This window comes from Macaca mulatta, chromosome 9, assembly GCF_049350105.2.
Source record: "Macaca mulatta isolate MMU2019108-1 chromosome 9, T2T-MMU8v2.0, whole genome shotgun sequence".
NCBI classification, from domain to species: Eukaryota; Metazoa; Chordata; class Mammalia; order Primates; family Cercopithecidae; genus Macaca; species Macaca mulatta.
In genome coordinates, this window is record NC_133414.1 from 37,048,260 (window position 1) to 37,060,236 (window position 11,977).

Here is an 11,977-nt window from a genome sequence, read left to right on the forward strand (position 1 = left end):
CTATTCATCCATCCCAAGTTCACAGGCTTTTGCCAGAGCCTCCTTTTCTCTGGTGGGAGGCGGCGCTGCGCTCTGGCGCGGACTCCGGGACACGTATCTGCGCTCTGCACGAGGCCGGAGCCGGACCCGGGCTGCTTTTAGCAGCCGCTTGGGCCACCGCCAGCGAACACGGTCCCCGCCGGCTCCGCAGCCACCTTAAGACCGACCGGGAGGGGGGCTGCGGGCGGCCCGGGCCGGCGGCCTGGCAGGTTCATTTACGCTTGTTAGGGCGTCCCAGGGGGCTGTCTTTCTCCTGGAATGGAGTGTTTATTTTTTAATTGATGTGCTGTTTCATTTAGCGCTTGTATGGAACTCATGCTGGGGCAGTAATTACTGTAATCTCGGGAACAAGCATTTCAGTTAGCCAGGAGGGTGGTAGAATATGTTTCTCTCTCTCTCTCTCTCTCTCTCTCTCTCTCTCTCTCTCTCTCTCTCTCTCTCCCCCCCCACCACCACCTCCCTCCCTCCCTCCTCCCTTCTCCCCATCTCCGTCTCCCTCTTCCTCCCTCCCTCTCTTCTGTCTTCTTCCCTCTCTCTCTCCCCACCTCTTCTCTCTCTCTCTCTCCCCCTCCCTCTCCCACCTCTTTCTCTCCCTCCTCCCTTCTCCCCTTCCCCTTCTCTCTCTCCTTTCCTCCCTCCCTTTTCTCTCCGTTCTCTCACTCTGTTCTTGTTTCAAGATTTTTGCTATTTGCCAGGTTTCACACCGGAACAAGTACAGTTGGAGAACAAAAGTTGCAGAGGGCGTGGGGACAGAGCAAAACAATTAAAGGCACATTTGAGGCCAGTTCCGGTTTTCGGGGCGCTGCTGGTGGTGGTGGTAGTTGGTGGTTGTCCGTTCAGAAACAACTCTTGTCATAAAACAAAAATAACCAGCAGTATTTGTAGATTGCTTGAGCTGATGGCATCTATGTCTTTCTCCTCTTGCTTTCTGTAGCTCAGTTAGCAACCTCATTATGAAACATGTTACAAGTAGACTGTCAGACCGCACCCTGCCCCAGCGCCCCGTTTTTGGCAAGTTCTGTGTTCTAGACATATCCACCAATCTTTAGTTATACCCCACTATTTTTTTATTTTTTTTAGTTTTGGTCTAGTTGAACCTCTTTATACTGAAAAGCAACACTTCCTTCCCACTTTTGTTTTGGAAAAACTAAAGTCCGTAGGAATTAGGAATTCAAAGGCTTCAGAAATATTTCTGATTCAGCAGAAAACGGGCTATTCAAAAATGCAGACTAGACCTTTACTTGATTACAAATTTTTTTTCCTTTCCCACCTCCTGCAAATCTGAATTCCCACTTGTATGGTGAATGTAGAAAGTCGCTATCTCTGCCGTTGGCACCTTGTTTCCAGAGGGCGAGTCTCCAGAGCGCATCAGCTGCAGGTAATTGCGGGAGGTTCCAGTGCTGATCTGAGCGCAGCAGTGCAGGCAGAGCCCCAAAGACCAGCAAGGGTGCTGCACTGCCCGCACCACAGATGGGAGGGGCTGGTTTCCAAGAGCAACACAGATGGTGAAAAGTTTCTGTTGCTTTTCTTCCACGGGGAAATGTCAAATAGTGAAGTTTAGAATTACACTACATAAATTTGCTAGAATTGGGTAAAAACAAACTGACATTTGAAAATTGAAGCTGAAAATGGTTGATTTTGGCTCTTAATTGGCTTTAAATTTTTTTCTTTTTTCTTTTGAGACAAGATGAAAGGTTTGATGATGTGGAATGTGGCAATTTTGGGTAAGTATATTAAGTTCGCATGAGAAAATAAGCAGACTAAGGTTCAGAATTTCAAAAATCATATCAGCTATTTGGGAGATCTTAGTGATTTGTGAGGTTAAAACCAGTTACATAAAAGTCATGACAAATGTACTTTTTTTTTTTTTTTTTTTTTTTTGAGACGGAGTCTCGCTCTGTAGCCCAGGCTGGAGTGCAGTGGCCAGATCTCAGCTCACTGCAAGCTCCGCCTCCCGGGTTCACGCCATTCTCCTGCCTCAGCCTCCCGAGTAGCTGGGACTACAGGCGCTGCCACCTCACCCGGCTATTTTTTGTATTTCTTAGTAGAGACGGGGTTTCACCGTGTTAGCCAGGATGGTCTCGATCTCCTGACCTCGTGATCCGCCAATCTCGGCCTCCCAAAGTGCTGGGATTACAGGCTTGAGCCACCGCGCCCGGCCAAATGTACTTTTAATTGAGAGAATGTAAGAATAGCATTTTACATCTACTATTAAATTAAATGGCTACTTGATAGTCTTTCAGAGGAGAAGGGAGAGGCTTCTGTAGCCAATTTGTGTATAAAAGGTAATGATGGGTTACCTAGGAGTAATCAGAACCTACATCAACTTCGATGGCTAAATAATGATATTTTCATTGTATGTAAAGCAGCTGTTTTTTTAGGGGAGGGGAAATAGCTTTCGTAGTGACATAAATAATGTAGGGAAGTTTCTAAAGGGATTTCTGAACAGATGGCTCGTTACTGAATGGCCTGTAAGCAAATAATAGAAACAGTTGGAATCAGGAATCTACCTCAGAGGAGGGAAGCTTTTACAAAACGTTGGCTACCGAGTTAGATAGGGGACTATCAATATTTGTCTGTAACAAATTTAAGAAACTTTGGGGAAATCATGTTCCAGTGGATTACCGTCTATAAAAATCCCATATAAGAATCTGGATGGAAGAGAGGGCCTAGCATATACGAACAGAATGATATGTTCCAAAGATTAAATGAAGAACTCGTTAGTAAGTAATACAGTTTCTCAGGTGTTATAAAATGCCAAATATTGGCCAGATACAGTGACTCATTCCTGTAATCCCAGCCCTTTAGGAGGCTGAGGCAGGCAGATCCCTTGAGTTTAGGAGTTTGAGACCAGCCTGGGCAACATAGCAAAACCCCGTCTCTACAAAAAATACGAACATTAGCCGGGTGCGGTGGCATGTGCCTGTAGTCCCAGCTACACCTGAGGCTGAGGTGGGAGGATCACTTGAGTTTTGGAGGTTGGGACTGCAGTGAGCCGTGATTGCATCACTGCATTCCAGCCTGGGCAACAGAGTAAGACCCTGTCTCTAAATAAATAAATAAATGCCAAATATTATTTTCTCACAAGAAAACAGTTAAGTACTATATTACTATAGAATATAAAATTCTTATCACTGGCTGGGCTTAGTGGCTCATGCTTGTCTTAGTGCTTTGGGAGGCCAAGTTGGAAGGATCGCTTGAGTCCAGGAGTTGAGAGTGGTCTGAGCAACATAGTAAGACTGGAGTCTACAAACAAACAAACAAACAAACAAGGCCGGACATGGTGGTTCACGCCTGTAATCCCAGCACTTTGGGAAGCCAAGGTGGGTGGATCACTAGAGGTCAGGAGTTCGAGACCAGCCTGGCTAACATGGTGAATCCTTCTTTCTACTAAAAATACAAAAATTAGCTGGACGTGGTGGTGGGTGCCTATAATCCCAGCTACTTGGGAGACTGAGGCAAGAGAATTGCTTGAACCAGGGAGGCGGAGGTTGCAGTGAGCTGAGATTTCGCCACTGCACTCCAACCTGGGCAACACAGCAAGACTCTGTCTCAAAAAACAAAAAACAAAAAAACAAAAAAACATGAGTCAGGCCTGTAGCACGCACCTGTAGTCCCAGCTACTTGAGGGACTGAGGTGGGAGGATTGCTCGAATCCATGAGTTTGAGGCTGTAGTGAGCCATGATCATGCCTGTACTCCAGGTTGGGTGACAGAATGAGACCCTGTCTCAATAAAAAAAGAAACAAAAAAGACAAAACCCACAATAACAACAAAAAAACCTCTAACGGTAATATTGGGGCATCTTGGTGTTTTAAAAATCTGTCTTTCAAAGGGTTATGTCTTGAGTCTTCCAGTCCATAAATGGAAAGGGAGGTAGAGGTGAACTGACCTCATCAATCTCTGCTAGATTTAAACAGGTGAAATTATTTTTATATTCTTCCTTATTAACATGAGACTCAACTGAAGTGCTGCTGCTTCTGTTCTCTTCACTGCCAGGAAAGAGATCCTGTTGGAAGGAAGTACTCTTTGCTGTGTCTGCTGTCACCAGGCCAAGGTGCACATGGGTGGAGATAACAGGCCCATCTGTGCCACTGGCTGGCAGGCCCATGCTCACGTTACATGCAGCTGCTGCTTTGGAATACGGTGACCTCACTGCCATTATTTAAGTTGATAATTATTCTAAAATTTGTTTTAAAAATCAATAATTGATTTTTTCTCATTCACATGGGAATATTTGCCAGATATTGAAGCTCTTATTATGGCATGCATTGTACATTAGTTTGGGAGATTTCAGGTCCAGTAAAGACCTCCCGAGTAAAAGTGGCTTAGCCAAGAAGGATATCTCAACATATCATTAAGTCTAGAAGCAGACATTTCACCATCGGTTCTTTCTGCAGCTCCAGGAGGTTGACTTCTAGACTATTGGCTTCTAGACTGCAGGTCGGCTTCTAGACTGTTGGTTTCCCCTTTGGTTACAGGGGGCCTCCCACCACTGAATTGTCACATTGGAGTGTGGCCAGGGCTGGAGGACTGCTATGAGGTTTTCCTTCCCTTAGGAATGACAGCCCTTCCCCGAAGGCCCTTGGCTAACTTCCCCTTTGGGCAACCTGGTCTGAACCTGTCACTTGGCCACTCTTAGCTGCAAGAGAGGCTGTGAAAGTGAGGATCTGGAGAGTGGCTGGTGATGGGGGCACTGGTAGCCAGGAAGGGGAGGAGGGACAACCCACTGTGTCAGATGCACATTACTGTGTGAAAGCAGTGAACTTGCAAGCAATACCATTGAGTCAACTTGCTTGGTCTTCCAGCAGAATTTATTCAGGGTTATAAATTAAGCATGATCTAGATCCAAGAAAATCTTGAGATCTACTTTTTTTTTAAAGTTCACACAGTACAGTTCTTTGTATACTTAGTGTGAAATAAACATCAAGCAGTTTACAGCACATTTTATTTGCAGTGTGTATTCACTGTAGTGGAACTCACTTCCTAGTTCCTTTTTCTTCAGAATCCCCCTTCGCGTTTGGAGACTTCACTAAAAACACTGATACAGGCCGGGCGCGGTGGCTGACACCTGCAACCCACCACTTTGGGAGGCCAAGGCGGGTGGATCACCTGAGATCAGGAGTTCGAGACCAGCCTGGCCAACATAATGAAACCCTATGTATACCAAAAATACAAAAATGAGCTGGGCGTGGTGGCGGGTGCCTGTAATCACAGCTACTTGGGAGACTGAGGCAGGAGAATCGCTTGAACCTGGGAGGCAAGGTTGCAGTGAGCTGAGATCATGCCACTGCACTCTAGCCTGGGCCAGAAGAGTGAGAGAGTGAGACTCCCCATCTCAAAAACAAACAAAAAACATTGATGCAATTCTGGAGTTTTAGTTTCTGTGTTTCTTTTAAGCCTGTCCATGAAACATTTTGTTAGTTTGTCCATATAACTTTTTTGTTCATTTGTTTGTTTTCTTTTTTTTCTCCCGACGGAGTTTCACTCTGTCGCCTAGGCTGGAGTGCAGTGGTGTGATCTCGGCTCACTGCAACCTCCACCTCCCAGGTTCAAGTGATTTTCCTGCCTCAGCCTCCTGAGGAGCTGGGATTACAGGCACCCACCACCATGCTCAGCTTATTTTTGTATTTTCAGTAGAGACAGGATTTCATCATGTTGGCCAGGCTGGTCTTGAACTCCTAACCTCAAGTGATCTGCCTGCCTCGGCCTCCCAAAGTGCTGGGATTACAGGAGCGAACCACCAGGCCTGGCCTGTATATTTTCATTTTTCAAAAATTTTTATTATTTTTAAAATAAGCCTACATCATGCTCTGAATAACTTTTTTTTGTATTGACTAAATTAAATATAATGCAAGGGAAATTTTTGAATTCCAACTCTGAACTACTTATGAATGTGCAGGAACCTTTATATCAAAAGATTGGTCCAGGCAAGGGTTTATATCTGGTAACAATGATCCATTTTAAATGGTGGTCTGAACCATAATAAAATTTTCCATCAGTAATGCAAATTATAATTATTAGGGCACTCAGGACATGGAGATGGTAGGGATGACAAAGGCATTTCTTTCTATTTTATGTCTGTCTTTGATTGGATTCAGGGAAACACAGCATTTTTTTTTTTTTCTGGAGGTGACAGCATTTGAATTTTTTTTTTTTTTTGGTATGAGTTTTGGTTGCTCTTAGAAGCAAATGCACTTCTATAGGTCTAACCTTATAGTATACAGAAGTACAATTTGTAGTAAAATGATAACATATAGATAAAAGAAAAAAATGATGCATTAATATGTTCAGCTTACTGAAATAATATCACAACGTCAATATGAACTCTGGGCCTGCTTTCTTAAAACACTGGCAAGTTGCAGTTTGAAAAATTCTAGTTTAGAATGCGTTTAAAGTCAAGTCAATAAATACTAGTACCAACTGTTCTGGTTCCTGTTGCTGTACAGCAGTGGTCCCAAAACGTGGTGGCTTAAGGCAACCATTTTATTTTGCTCCTGATTTTGAGAGTCAGGAATTTAGGAAAGGCTTGGCTGGGCAGGTCTTGCTTGGTGCCTGTCCTGCAATCGAACTCAGCTGTCCACAGGACTAGGGTCATTTGAAGGCTTGAGAGGGCGAAACAACCAAGCTGGGGACTCCTGTGGTGGCCTGCTGTTGCTGACTGTCCACTGGAGCCACCCACGTGACCTTTCCAGCATGGCAGCTTCAGAGTCGTTGGACTTCTTACATGGCAGTAGGGGATTGGGGGGTGGAGCACTCCCCAGAGTGAGCATCCTAAGAGAACCAGGTGAATACTTTATATGACATCTCCTCAGAGTCACACAGCATCACTTCCCCCAACTCTGATGGTATGATCACACTCAGATTCAAAGGCAGGGGCATGGACCTATCACAAAAGGGAAGAAACGCCAAATATTTGGGGGTCATATTTAAAAACTGCCACACTAACTGAGTCCCAGGCCCTTTGTTAAGTGCAAGGGTGTGAAGATGAATAAGACATTATGTCTTTTATAGGAAACTCACATGGGACAGCCACAGGTCAACAAGTCTAATGCTGTTCAGTAGATATTTACATGGTACATGGATATAGTATTAGGGAACATGTGAATGTCCCTAGCAGAGCTAGGAAAGGACTTCATAGGAATTTTGAATAATGATCAGAAGTTTATTTGAGAAGAGGAGCAGAATTCTAGGCACACGAGAAAGCATTGACAAATCACAATGGTAAGAAATTGCCTCTGCCTTTGCTGTTAATGCAACAGCAAGAGTTTTCCTTGGACAGAAATATTTTTATTTGTATTCAATCTGTTGATATAATTCATACCTTTAAATAGGTTACATTTGGAGTCTATAGAGTTCAGTATCTATTACAATCTTTTCAACTTGGAGTAACAGGAAGCCAGAAAAGATAGTTACCTCACATTACCCGAGATTTGGAGGCGGCTGGCTTCGAAGTTGGCTAATTCTCTGACTCCACATGTTATCAAGATGGTTTTTTTCCATCTTTTTCTCTGTCAGCCTGATAGGTTGGTCTGTTGGTTTGTTGCCCTCATAATTAGAGTGGTTACAGACTGAAGCTCACATCTTCACATGTCAATGTTCAGAGGCAGAGAGAGGGACGTTCTTCTCCTTGTGCCTCGTTTTCAGTGCCAAGAAGACTTTCCCGGAACTGATTTCCTCTCATTTCTCATGGTTCAGAATTGGGTGACAAGTCACATCACTGAGCCCTGACCCGACCACCAGGGGTCACTTGGACAGAATCGGGGTTTTGCTAGTAAGGAAGAAGGGTAGGGTCACCTTGGGTAGGTCACCAAGGGTATCTGCCCCAAAACCTAGGGACTGTTGCACCACATGGCAAGAGGCCCCATCTCCTTGTGTCTAACCAAGGTCAGATGCTTTATAGCCTAGTGGTCATTGAAGCAGGTTCATATGCTCTTTGTGTGTTAATTAACAACAAAACTTAAGTCCTTTCTCCTCCTCTTTTCCCTATAACTTCATGCAGGTGGGATCTGCTAATAAGGTTCTAGTTATTCATTTCACCGGAACAACTTGCTTTGCTTACAGAACAACTTGCTTTGCTTATGAGTACTTTCCCGCTTTAAGAAATCCAGTTGCCTACAGGGCCTCTAGACAAGGCCAGGTTAAAGAATGACTCTGTCTAGCAGAACGAGCTGGGTGGTTTGTATGTTTGCTCATGTCCCTGTCTCCCCACAAACTCCCTGTGGGGGTAATTACATGCAGGAACACCTTACTAAACAGCTAGGAAGCATAAGGACTGCCAGAGATGAAAATTTATTTCTCACCTGTATGTTTTTCAGAACCTCAGAGGGTTGAGTAATAACAGCTTCCAAGAACCTACAGAGAACATAGAATTCAGGGGGACCAGGTGGTGGTTCAGTCTGTGGGTATATCCAGTTCTCTGCAGCTAATGCCCCTAAACAAATCAGTTTCTAAAGAACTATGCCCTCTTGAAAGTTCTACAGTTTATTCATTCTTTATATTTCCTCCAGCAGTATCCATCTTACTTTCTGTAGATGATCTTATTTTTGCATCATTCTCTGTTCCCTGGAAGATATTGGAGGTATGTGGAGCCATTTGTTCGAGCATCGTTTCTGTTTTGAACATGGTAATTGTCTTTTTTTTTTTGGCAGCAGCTCGTTTGGGAAGCTCCTGGTTTACTAAGTCTTCCCTACAAGATTTTGGTAGAATGTGATTGCTGGACTTGTTACTATAGGATTTTCTACCAGGGGATTCCCCTGTGCTACCCAGGATGGACCAGATTCACCTATGGGCTATTTATTTTCAAGATGGAGTCTCACTCTGTATCCCAGGCCGGAGTGCAGTGAGGCGATCTCGGCTCACTGCAGCCTCTGTTTCCTGGGTTCAAGCGATTCTCCTGCCTCAGCCTCCTGAGTAGCTGGGATTACAGGCACCCACCACCAGGCCTGGCTAATTTTTGTATTTTTAGTAGAGATGGGGTTTTGCCATGTTGTCCAGACTCGTTTAAAACTCCTGATCTCAGGTGATTTGCCCACCTCGGCCTCCCAAAGTGCTGATATTACAGTCATGAGCCACTGCACCCAGCCTTACAATTACACTCCTGCTTTCACCCTCATTTGAGAGTCTCTGCCTTAGCAAGCAATATTGCTCATGAGGAAGGATCTTTTCCTTGAGTAAGTTGGTGATAGGATGTCCTGCTACCTTGGGGGCTAAAAAGGAAGGATTCATGTTTTTACTTGTTGGTCTATCATGCTGCTGATCATTATGTTTCTTCCTTTTTTTTTTGTAAGAAACGGGTCTTCAGGGTCTTGCTCTGTTGCCCAGGCTGGAGTGCAATGGTGTGATCATAGCTCACTGCAGCCTCAAACTTTGGGCTCCTCCCACTTCAGCCTCATGAGTAGCTGGGACTACAGGTGCATGCCACGACACCTGGGTAATTAAAATTTATTTTTATTTCTTTAAAATTGTTTTTTAGAGACAGGGTCTCACTGTGTTGCCCAGGCTGTTCTTGAACTCCCAGCCTTAAGTGATCCGCCTGCCTTGGCCTCTTAACGTGTTGGAATTACAGGCGTGAGCCGCTGCACCTGGCTTCATTATGTTTTCCATTGGGATCCATGTGGTCTCTGGATTCCTATTTCAGAAAAAGATGTCTATCTGTATATGTACTGTGGCATTATCTCTTAATTTTGTTAACTTCTTGATCTCATCCTCCAGTCTGAAAATAAACAGGACAGAAAACTTCACCTGATGTTTTACCTGTCAAAAATCTGAAAGGATTCATTTTCTATTAGGATTCTATTGGAGTTTGGTTGTCTTGTGGTAATAAAATACCCAAGGTTTCTGCTGGAAGGTAATATGTTGGAATTATACATCGTGATTTTTTTATTAGAGTAAAAAATGTAGGTATAACTAAACCGAGTGAATCCTAACCTATAATTCATAACTGCAGACTGGTGAATTTCAGCCTTGTTCCTAAATCCCCCAAGTGAGCAATAAAAACTGTACTTAGAAAAAATGAAGTTTGGAATATATGCTAATGGTAACTATAGGGAGTAGTTGCTTTGCTTAAGAATAAGAGTGACCAGAATGAGGATGGAAAGTAGTTTGATCTGCATTACATTGTTAATGTATTGGAGGATGGCAAGAGAGGAGACTGATGAGTGGAGGTGGCATAGAATAATAATCTCAGCTACCATGGACAACGGCAGGTCTTTTATGCGCTAGGCTCTGGGCTGGCCCCCTGCTCCCTTTTCTTTTCTTTCTTTTGAAATAATTTAGGATGTTTCAGCAACAAATAACAGTTAATCCAACTCAAACTGGCTCATGCAGGATGGAAATTGTCATCCTTTGATGACAATTTGTAAGACAATTTATAATTGTCTTACAAAACAAATTGTCATCTTACAAAAGTAGGGCAGTTTTCCAGGTTGATAGATACAGATTTTCAGAAACGTCATCAAGGATTCAGGTTCCTTCTGTTTCTCTGCCCTGTTCCCCTCAGGGGTGTTACCCGTGGTGACCTCAGAGTCACAAGATGGCGGTAGGATTTTGGCCTCTTCCCACAAGTCTCCTGGCAGGTTTCACTGGTGGAATCAGGTTGAATTCTCATCCCTAAACTAATCATGGATGAGAAGAATGGGATGACCACAGTGGGCTTAAGGAAGTCAGGTTACCCCATGCTTGGAGCTGGGAATTAGTTCATCTTTCTCTGAAGTACCTAACCACGTGGAGGAGGGTGGATACCTGAATGAAATTAAGGGTTATAAGAAATAAAAAAGGGGCCAGTTGTGGTGGCTCACCCCTGTGGTCCTAGTGCTTCGGGAGGCTGAAGCAGGAGGAGCGCTTGAGGCCAGGAGTTGGGACCAGCCTGGGCAGCATAATGAGACCCTCTCTCTGCCAAAAGTAAAAATACTTATCCAGGTACGGTGGTGCATGTCTGTAGTCCCGGCTACTCCGGAGGCTGAGGCAGGAGGATTCCTTGAGTCCAGGAGTTTAAGGCTGCAGTGAGTTGTGATTGTGCCACTGCACTTCAGCCTGGGCAACGAAGCAAGACCCTATCAAAAATAAATAAACAAACAAAAGCAAAAAAGAAAAGAAAGGAAGTGGAAGTGGGTTTGGGTAGACAACAACAATCTGCCCCATGACTGTATCACTTTATCTACCTCGATCTCTGTCTCCATCTCTGTATATTTACTATGTCTAAGCCTTATGACAGGTATGCAAGATAGGGTTTTTTTTTTTTTTTTTTTTTCAGACGGAGTTTTGCTCTTGTTGCCCAGGCTGGAGTGCAATGGCACGATCTTAGTTCACCGCAACCTCCGCCTCCCGGGTTCGAGCAATTCTCCTGCCTCAGCCTCCCGAGTAGCTGGGATTACAGGCATGTTTCATGACGCCCAACTAGTTTTGTATTTTTAGTAGAGACGGGGTTTCTCCATGTTGGTCAGGTTGGTCTTGAACTTCTGACCTCAGGTGATCCGCCTGCCTTGGTCTCCCGAAGTGCTGGGATTACAGGTGTGAGCCACCACACTTGGCCAAGATAGGTTTTAAGGGTTATGTTTTACAGATGAAGCTCATTCCATGGCCACTTATTATATCACAGTTTTTAAATGTTGTAGAAAAGTGGAACCCTCTCTTCCAAACAAAATCTTGCAAAAAACTGTAACATATAAACACATAAAGTATCTATGTTTAAGTTCTGATTATAAATAGCTTTATAAACTCAGAAGTTTGCTTAATATTGATCTGGTTGAAAATGTTTAACTGATTGTAGTATTCCACTGTAAGAATAAGCCACACTTTATATAATCTCCACTACTAATGAATAGTGTGATCACTTCCACATTTTCATGAGTACACTTAGTGTACTCATATTTGAATATCATGAATAATCAAAAATTGAATATTTTGGATTATATCCCTATGTAGACATGTTCAGGAGT